At 34.5% G+C, this 10,986-nt stretch overlaps 1 protein-coding gene across 1 annotated transcript in view; it reads left to right on the forward strand.

Annotated features, from left to right (window-relative positions):
* The window catches only part of WDPCP (WD repeat containing planar cell polarity effector), a 281,366-nt gene that overhangs the window by 90,371 nt on the left and 180,009 nt on the right, over positions 1–10,986 (forward strand). The window lies entirely within an intron of this gene.

Below are 10,986 nucleotides of genomic sequence, written 5' to 3' on the forward strand. Positions count from 1 at the left end.
GAAAGAGATACTTAAGTTTTGTCAGTACCTGGAGAACTAAGGAGTGTCTGTCTAAATTTTAGGGAGGTAACAAATATTAGCTTTCCTTGGAAAGCTAACATGTGGGCCTCAGCAGTGTTGAAGTGGTTGGGAAAGAGACATTACTTTGGAAAAATCTTTAATGAGCATTCTGATCACATGTCATTACTACTATGCAAGGATATGTATTTGTCTTTAGTTCATTGGTTTTATAAATAAACATTGTTTAACCCTAAAGCCCTTCCATTAATTCAACTTTTCCTGATCCAGAGGACTGTGCATTGTCATTGTAGTATTTTAGAACACTTAGCTATAGTTTTTTTCCAAAATAAAAATAGCTTTCTGATTGCAGAAGTAATAAATAACTTTTTTTCACAATATAATATCATTGCCCTCTTTGCATGTCAATAAATATAGATTCACATCTTGCATTATAAGGATGCACCACCATAATTGATTCAACCTATCTATGGACATGGATTATTTGCAATGTTTTGCTACTATAAACAATGCTATAATCATCATATTCATGTATATATGCTATATATATATCTCATATACCTGCACACACACCTTTGTGCCTTTATCTGATTATTTCCTAAGAATAAATTCCTATAAGTGGAATTACCAAGTCAGAAGTTATTCTTGATATATATAGTCAAATGTTCCCCTCACCTTTTTGTGAAATTACTTATCATACCCACCGTTGAAAAATCAGTATCTTAAAACATTGACAAATATGCAGAATTTGGCATCTTTCTGATTTTATTTTTTGTGTATTCTTTCAATTAAAGTTCTTTTTAATAATTAGTAAACTATTTTTAGAGCAGTTAGGTTCACAGGAAAATTGAAAGTATAGAGATTTCTCATATACCCTCTGTCCCCATCTGCTCTAATATTAATTTCTTTTTTTACTGATGGTCATTGCACACATCTCCTATATATATTTTTGTATTATTTGCATTGTATTATTATGTGAATGGCTATTATTTAAGATGTGCTAGTTAAAGCTGAGGGCTTTATAAACATGATCATATTTAATCCCCACATCTTAGCCTCTGTTTTGTATTTTAGCCATTCTGAGAGGTGTGTAGTGATATTCAGTATAGCTTTAGTTTCCATTCCCCTAATGGATAATGATGTTGAATATCTTTTCATACAACTGTTTGCCATTAGTAGATCCTCTTTGATGAAATATCTCTATCTTTTGCCCATTTTCTAATTTTTTATTGCCATGTTTTGAGAGTTCTTTATGTTTTGATGTTTGCCCTTTGTCACATATGTGGTTTGTAAATATTTTCTCTCAGTCTGTAGCTTGTCTTTCCATCCTCTTAATAGAGTATGTGGCAGAATAAAATTTTTTAATTGTGATAAAGTCCAATAGGTTAATTTTTCCTTTTATGGATAGTGCTTTTGGTGTCACATGTCTTTGCCTGGCCTTATATACCAAAGACTTTCTCTTATGTTTATTTTCTAAAAAATGTATAGTTTTACATTTTACATAGAAGACCATAATTCATTTTGGGCAATTTTTACATAAGTGTGAGATTTGGGTTGAGGCTTTTTGGTTTTTATTTTATTTTACTATTTTTTATATCCGGTTGTTTTTTATATCCAGTTGTTCTTAAAGCATTTGTTGAGAAGATTACTGCATTGATTTTGCATTGCATTGATTTTGCACCTTTGTCAAAAATCAGTTGGGCATATTTGTGTGGATCTATGTCTGGTTTCTCTATTTTATTCCACTGTTTTATATATATATCCTTCTGTCAATACCATGCAGTCTTGATTACTGTAGCTATATGAGTCTTGAAATCAGGTAGACTGATGCCTCTCTTTTTCTTTTTTTTCCAAGTAGTTCTGCTGTTCTAATTCCTTTGTCTTTCCATATAAATTTTGGAATGATTTTGTCTGTATCTAAAAAATATCTTGTTTTGAATTTGGTAGGAATTGTACTCAACTTGTTTATATTATTTTAGGCAGAACTGACACCTTTATTATGTTTAATTTCTAATCCATGAAGATAGTATATCTCTCCATTTATTTAGATTTTCTTTACTGTTTTTTTTACCAGCATTTTGTAGTTTCAGCATACAAATGCTGTACAAGTTTTGTTAGATTTGCATCCTAGTGTCTCATATTTTTTGACTAATTGTCATTGGTATTGTATTTTTGATATTGTGTGTACATGTTCATTGTTATTATATAGAAATATAATTGATATTTGTATGTTGATCTATCCTGTGGCCTTGCTGAATTCAATTATTAATTTTAGACTTTTTTGTAGACATAGACCACCATGTAATCTGCAAATAGGGGCAGATTTCTTTCTTCCTTTTTGATATATACACCTATTATTTCCCTTTCTTCCCTAATGCACTGGCTAGAACTTCCAACACTATGTTGAAAAAGTAGTGAGAGGGGACATCCTCACCTTGTTCTCAGTGTTAGGGGAAAACATTTCAGAGTTTGACCATTAAGAACAATGTAAGGTATAGGTTTTTTAAAGATGTTCTTTGTCATTTGAGGCAGTCCTTCTCCTTTCCTGTTTTTCTGAGGGTTTTTATCATGAAAGTTTGTTGGATTTTGCCAAATGCATTCTCTGTATGACTTGATATAATTATGTGATGATTTTTCTTCTTTAGCCTGTTATTATGGTAGGTTACATTAATTAAACTAGCCTTTTATCCATGGTATAAACCCCAACTTGGTCATGGTGCATAATTCTTTTCATATTGCTGTAATCTACTTGTAATGTTTTGTCAAGAATTTTTGCATTTAGGGGTGCCTAGGTAGCTCAGTTGGTTGGGCATCCGACTCTCGGTTTCAGTTCAGGTCATGATCTCATGGTCCTGGGAAAGAGCCCTGCATTGGGCTCCCCCTTCAGCAGGGAGTCTACTTGTCTCCCTCTTTCTCTCTGCTGAGATAAATAATAGTTTTTTAAAATAATTTTTACATTTATATTCATGAGGGACTATTTATATGTAGTCTCCTTTTTTTGGTATTTTTAAAAATTTTTTTTTATTAAAAAAAAATTTTTAAGTGATATCTACACCGAGTGTGGGGCTTGAACACATGACCCTGAGCTGAAGAGTCGCATGTAATACCGACTAAGCCAACCAGGTCCCCCTTTCTTTGTTTGATTTTAATATGGGGGTAATGATAGCTTTGTTATATGATTTGGGAAGTGCTCCTGCTGCTTAAGCTCTATGGAAGAGATAATGTAGAATTTCTGTTAATTTTTTAAACACTCTCAAGTGAAAAAATCTGGGCCTAGAGATTTCTTTTTTAGTTGGTTTAAAATTATGAATTCGATTTCCTTAAAGTTATAGAGCTATGCAGATTATCTGTTTCATTTTGGATAGGTTTTGATAGTTTGTACTTTCTGAAGAATTGCTCCATTTCATCTAAAATGTCAAATTTATGTGTGTATGTTGTTTGTAATATTCCCTTACTAACTTTTGAATGTCTATAGTGTCTGTAGTGATAATCCCTGTTTCATTCTTGATATTGGTAATTTGTGTCTTCTTTCTTTATTTGTTAGTCTTGCTAGAGGTTCTTCAATTTTATTGCTCTTTTTGAATAAATAGCCCTTTGTTTCACTTATTTTTTTTCAATTTCATTGATATCCACTCATCTTTATTATTTTTATCCTTATTGCTTTGGGTTTATTCTGCTCTTCTTTTTCGAGTTTCTTGAGGTGGGAGCTTAGATTATTTTTCTGTGGGTGATGTTTAATTTAATTAATTTTATTTTAGAAGAATTTATCAAAGTATAGTTGATATACAATATTATATCAGTTTCAGGTGTACAACATAATGATTCAACAATTCTATATATTACTTAATGTATATTACTTATTTTACATCACCACAACAAGTATAGTCACTAAGGAAGCTTAGATTATTGAATTCAGACTTTTCCTCTATTCCAATATGAGCATTTAGTGCTATAAATTTCCCTCTAATAACTGCTTTCACTGTGTCTCACACATTTTGATATGTTGTCTTTTCATTTTCATTCAGTTAAATTCTTTTTGTTTATTTTACATTGAGACTTCTTTAGCCCATTGATTATTTAGAAGTGTGTTGTTTATAAGTGGAGATTTTCCTATTTATTATCTGTTACTGATTTCTAGTTTGATTCCATTGTGGTCAGAGAACACACTTTATGATTTCACGTCTTTTACATTTGTTAAGGTTTGTCTTATGACCAGGATATCTAGGAAAGAATGTATGCTCTGATGTTGCAGGGTGGAATGTACTATAACTGTCAACAGATCAAGCTGGTTCATGGTGCTATTGAGTTATAACATGACTACTGATTTTCTGTCTAGTTAGTCTATCCATTTTGAGAGAGGAGTGTTTAGGTCTCCAACCATAATTGTGATTTGCCTATTTCTCTTTTCAGTTTTATCAGTTTTTCCTCACATATTTAAAACGCTTTGATGTTTGATATATATACTCTGTCTTTATGGTGGAATGACTTATCCATTACATAATCTCTCTGTCTCTGGTAATTTTCTTTGCTCTTAAGTCTTTATCAGATGTCAATATAGACACTTCTTTATTTTTATTTGTGTTGCATAATATTTTTTCCATCCTTAAGTTTAACCTGCCTATATTATTGTATTTGAAGTGAGTTTCCTAGAGACAAGGTATAAGTGGGTCATGTTTTTATTTTAATGTATGTATGTATTTAAATTTAAGTTAGTTAACATAGTGTAGTATTGGTTTCAGGAGTAGAATTTAGTGATTCATCACTTACATATAACACCCAGAGCTCATCCCAACAAGTGCCCTGCTTAATGCCCATCATACGTTAAGCTCATCCCCCACCAACCTCCCCTCCAGCAACCCTCAGTTTGTTCTCTGCAGTTAAGAGTCTTATGGTTTACCTCCCTCTCTGTTTTTATCTTATTTTATTTTTCCTTCCCTTCCCCTATGCTAATCTGTTTAGTTTCTTAAATTCCACATATTAGTGAAGTCACATGATAAATATTTGTCTTTCTCTGACTTATTTCGCTTAGCATGATACACTCTAGTACCATTCACAAAGTTGCAAATGGCAAAATATATATGACACACATATATATATGATCCATCTTCTTTATCCATTCATCAGTTGATAAACATTTGGGCTTTTTCCATAATTGGCTATTGGTGATAGTGCTGCTTTAAACATTGAGGCATATGCTCCTTCGAATCATCATTTTTGTATCCTTTGGATAAATACTTCGTAGTGCAATTGCTGGGTCATAGGGTAGTTCTATTTTTAACTTTTTGAGGAACCTCTGTACTGTTTCCCAGAGTGGCTGCATCAGTTTGCATTTCCACCAGCAGTGCAAAAGGGTTCCCCTTTCTTTGCATCCTCGCCAACATCTGTTGTTTCCTGACTTGTTAATTTTAGCTATTCTGACCACTGTGAGGTGGTATCTCATTGTGGTTTTGATTTGTATTTCCCTGATGTTGAGTGATGTTGAGCATTTTTTCATGTGTCTGTTAGCCATTTCTGTGTCTTCTTTGGAGAAATGTCTGTTGATGTCTTCTGCCCATTTCTTAACTGGATTATTTATTTTTGGGGTGTTGATTTTCAGGAGTTCTTCTATATAGATTATATATAGATAGATATAGATATTCTGGATATTAGCTCTTTATCAAATATGTCATTTGCAATATCTTCTCCCATTCCATTGTTGCCTTTTAATTTTGTTGAATGTTTCCTTCACTATGCAGAAGCTTTTTATCTTGGTGAAGTCCCAATAGTTTATTTTTGCTTTTGTTTCCCTTGCCTTAGGAGACATATCTAGGAAGAAATTGCTACAGCTAATATCAAAGAGGTTGCTGCCTGTGTTCTCCTGTAGGATTTTGATAGCTTCCTGTCTCACATTTAGGGCTTTCATCCATTTTGAATTTATTTTTGTGTATGGTGTGAGAAAGTGGTCCAGTTTGATTCTGCATGTCATAGTCCACTTTTCCCAATACCATTTGTTAAAGAGACTGTCTTTTTTCCATTGGATATTCTTTCCTGCCTTGTCGAAGATTAGTCGACAATAGTTGAGGGTCCATTTCTGGGCTCTCTATTCTGTTCCATTGATCTATGTGTCTGTTTTTGTGCCAGTACCATACTGTCTTGATGATTACAGCTTTGTAATACAGCTGGAAGTCTGAGATAGTGATGCCTCCTGCTTTGCTTTTGTTTTTAAACATTACTTTGGCTATTTGGGGTCTTTTCTGGTTCCATACAAATGTTAGGATTGTTCATTCCAGCTCTGTAAAAAATGCTGGTGTTATTATGATTGGGGTTGCACTGAATGTGTAGATTGCTGTGAGTAGTATAAACATTTGAATAGTATTTGTTCTTCTAATCCATTAGCATGGATGTTTTTCCATTTCTTGTGTCTTCTTTAGTTTCTTTCATAGTGTTTCACAGTTTTCAAAATACAGATCTTTTACCTCTTTGGTTAGGTTTATTCCTAGGTATCTTACCGTTTTTGATACAGGTGTAAATGAGATCGATTCCTTGATTTCACTTTCTGCTGCTTTATTATTGGTGTATAGAAATGCAACAGATTTCTGTACATTGATTTTATATCCTCTGTCTTTGCTGAATTCATGTATCAGTTCTAGCAGTTTTTTGGTTGGAGTCTTTCGGGTTTTCTACATAAAGTATCATGGTCATTTGTGAAGAGTGAAATTTGACTTCTTCCTTGCTGATTTGGATGCCTTTCATTTCTCTTTGTTATCTGATTGCTGAGGCTCGGACTTCTAGTACTGTGTTGAACAACAGTGGTAAGAGTGGACATCCCTATTGAGTTCTTGACCTCAAGGGAAAGGCTCTCAATTTTTCCCCATTGAGGGATATTAGCTGTGGGACTTTCCTATATGGTTTTTATGATATTGAGGTGTGTTCCCTCTATCTCTACTTTGCTTAGGGTTTTTATCAAGAAAGGATGCTGTATTTTGTCAAATGTTTTTTCTGCAGCTATTAAGAGGATCATATGGTTCTTATCCTTTCTTTTATTATTGTGGTGTATCACATTGATAGATTAGCAGATATTGAACTACCCCTGTAGCCTAGAAATAAATCCCACTTGGTCATGGTGAATAATCCTTTTAAATTACTGTTGGATTCTATTGTTTAGTATCTTGATGAGAATTTCTGCATCCATGTTCATCAGGGATATTGGTCTGTAATTCTCATTTTTAGTGGAGTCTTTGTCTTATTTGCAATCAAGGTAATGTTGGCCTCATGGAAAGAGTTTGGAAATTTTCCTTCTATTTCTATTTTTTGGAATAGTTTAAGAAAATAGATATTAATTCTTCTCTTAAATACTTCATAGAATTCATCTGTAAAGCCATCTGGCCCTGGAGGGTTTTTTTTGTTGGGAAATTTTGATTACTGATTCAATTTCTTTGCTGGTTATGGGTCTGTTCAGTTTTCTATTTTGTCCTGTTTCAGTTTTGGTGGTTTATATGTTTCTAGGAATGTATCCATTTCTTCAAGATTGCCCAAGTTTTTGGCATATAATTGCTCATAATCGTCTCATAATTGTTTGTATTTCTTTGGTGTTGGTTGTGATCTCTCCTCTTTCAGTCCTGATTTTATTTATTTGGTTCCTTTCTCTTTTTATAAGTCTGGCTAGGGGTTTCTCAATTTTTTTAATTCTTTGAAAGAACCAGCTCCTAGCTTGGTTGATCTGTTCTACTACTGTTTTTTTTTTTTTTAATTTCTCTTATCATTGATTTCTGCTCTAATCTTAATAATTTCCCTTCTTCTGGTTTTAGTCTTTATTTGCTATTCTTTCTCCAGCTCCTTTAGGTGTAAGATTAGGTTGTTTGAGACTTTTCTTGCTTCTTGAGAAAGGCCTGTATTGCTATATACTTCCCTCTGTGACTGGATTGCCTTTGCTACATCCCAAAGGTTTCAACTGTCATGTTTTCATTTTCATTTGCTTCCATGTATTTTTTTATTTCTTGTTTAACTTCCTGGTCAGCCCATTCATTCTGTAGTAGGATGTTCTTTACCCTCCATGTATTTGTGGTCTTTCCAAATTTTTTCTTGTGGTAGATTTCAAACTTTCATAGCGTTGTGGTCTGAAAATATTCATGGTATGATCTCAGTCTTTTTGTACTGGTTGAGGCCTAAGATTTGTGACCCAGTATGTGATCTATTCTGGGGAATGTTCCATGTGTACTCAAAAATCATGTGTTTTCTGCTGCTTTAGGATGAAATGTTCTGAATATATCTGTTAAGTCCCTCCGGTCCAGTGTGTCATTCAAAGCCATTGTTTCTTTGTTGATCTTCTGCTTAGATGATTTGTCCATTGCTCTGAGTGGGGTGTTAAAGTCCCTTACTATTATTGTATTATTATCAGTGATTATCAGTGAGTTTCTTTAAGTTTGTCATTAACTGATTTATATATATGTCTACTCCCAAGTTCGGGTATGAATATTTACAATATTTAGATTTTCTTGTTGGATAGACCCCTTTATTATGATATAGTGCCTTTATCTCTTATTACAGTCTTTGGCTTATAATGTAGTTTGTCTGATATAAATAGGCTACTCCAGCTTTCTTTTGATGTCCATTAGCAGGATACATGGTTCTCCACCCCCTCACTTTTAATCTGGAGGTGTCTTTAGGTCTAAGATGACTTTCTTATAAGCAGCAAAGCAATGGGTCTTGTTTTTTTATCCATTCTGTTACTCTTTGTCCTTTGATTGGAGCATTGAGTCCATTTACATTAAGAGTAATTACTGATAGATACGAATTTAGTGCCATTTACACCTGTAAAGCCACTCTTCCTGTAGATTGTCTCTGTTCCTTTCTAGTCTTTATTGCTTTTGGTCTTTCTTTCCCACTCAGAATGATCCCCATTGATATTTCTTGCAGAGCTGGTTTAGTGTTCATGATCTCCCTTTAGTCTTTGCTTGTCTTGGAAACTCTTCATCTCTCCTTCTATTCTGAATGACAGCCTTGCTGGATGTAGTATTCTTGGCTGCATATTTTCCCATTTAGCATGTTGAATATATCATGTCACTCTTTTCTGGCCTGCCAAGTTGCTGCGGACAAGTCTGCTGCTAGCCTTATGTGTTTACCCTTGTAGATTAAGGACCTCTTGTCTCTAGCTGCTTTCCAAATTCTCTCTTTATCGTTGTATTTTGCAAGTTTCACTATGACATGTCTTGGTGTTGACCTGTTTTTGTTGATTTTGAGGGGAGTTCTCTGGGCCTCTTGGACATGAATGCCTGTTGTCTTCCCCAGATTAGGGAAGTTCTTCAGCTATAATTTGTTCAAATAAACCTTCTGCCCATTTTTCCTACTCTTCTGGGGATTCCTATGATGTGGATATTATTGCACTTTGTGGAATCGCTGAGTTCCCTAAGTCTATATTTGTGATCTAACAGTTTTCTTTCCCTCTTTTCAGCTTCATTATTTTCTATAATTTTATCTTCTCTATCACCTGTTCATTCCTGTGCTTCTTCCATCCTTGTTGTGATTACATCCAGTCAGTTTTGCATATCAGTTATAGTATTTTTTATTTCAGGCTGATTAGTTTTTAGGTCTTCTAACTCTGCAGCAGGGTTTCTCCGGTGTCTTCTATGCCTCTTTCAAGCCCAGCTACTATTCTTATGACCATTGTTCTGAATTCTTGTTCAGAAATCCCTGGCTGTGATTTCTTCTTGATCTTTCTTTTGTGGAGAATTCCTCTGTCTTGTCATTATTTCTAGGTTTCTGTCTTTGCGTGTTATGAAAGTTTGTTATGTTTCCTGCTCTGGAGAGTAATGCCATGTTAAGAAGTGGTCATACACTGTCCAGGGCCTGGTGCTTCAGGAAGTGTTTCTGGTGTATGCTGTGTGCACCCTGTTATTGTGTTTTGGCTCCTCTTTCCCACAGGTCAGTCCTCTGCATAGTTCCTCCTTGCTTGCAGTGGGGAGTGTTTGGACTTTTAATTAGGTATGCTTTGATATGTTTGTTAAGCCTGATTTGAAAAAAACAAACAAACCTGATCCAAAAAACGAGAAAAGGAAACAAATGTTATCTGCCCCCTGTGCACACCTGTGTCCCCTGCTGTTGAAAGGACACTCAGTGGTGCCCAGTAGGCCTTTTGTCCTTGGAGAGGCAATATATTCTTTTCCAAATGTGTAGCAGGAAGGGGAATGTTCTCTTCCAGTACAACCCACAGGATCCCCACACCATGGCATCTTGAGTGAACCCTACGCACTGTTCTCTCTCCTGCTCTCTCCCTCTCTCTCTGACTTCTGTCTATGAAAAGGGCTCTCTCCCCTCTGCAGCACCCTGGCTTTTCTCTCCCCCAGTTCACATCTGTGAACCTCACACCTGCCATGTTCTGTCCCTCCAATTGTGCAGATTGTCTTCTTAATTCTCAGATCAGTTTTCTAGTTGTTCAAAATGATTTGATGTTGATCTAGCTGTGTTGAAGGATGAGGAAAGCCCAGGCTCCCTTCTACTACTCCACCATCTTAACTCCTCCGGGGTCATGTTTTTAAATCAACTATGCCATTCTCTCTTTTAGTAGTTATATTTAGACTGTTTTCATTTAATGTGATTATTGATATGTTTAAGTTTAAAGGCTGCAATTTTTGTTTGTTTTCTGTTTTTGCTCTCCCTTTTTTATTTTACTATTTTTTCTGCCTTCATATATTACTTGAACATTCTTGAGAATTCCAATTTTATTTACCTAGATTGGTTTTTTTTATTAAGATGAAATCAACATAATTTAAAAATTCACCATCTTAAGCATTTTTATGTGTATAATTGTTTTTTAGTATATGACCACCACCTCTAATTCAAAACATTTTCATTATACTGAAGATGATCTCCATGTACATTAGGCAGTCATTCCCCAGTCTTCCCTCTCCCTAACTCCTGGAAGTCACTAATCTCTCTGCCTCTATGATGGTTTCTATTGTGAAAATTTAATATAAATGGAATCAGTTGTTC

The sequence above is a fragment of the Eumetopias jubatus genome, unplaced genomic scaffold, assembly GCF_037043125.1.
Source record: "Eumetopias jubatus isolate StellerSeaLion01/CBP00866 unplaced genomic scaffold, mEumJub1_p1.0 scaffold_9, whole genome shotgun sequence".
Taxonomy (NCBI): domain Eukaryota; kingdom Metazoa; phylum Chordata; class Mammalia; order Carnivora; family Otariidae; genus Eumetopias; species Eumetopias jubatus.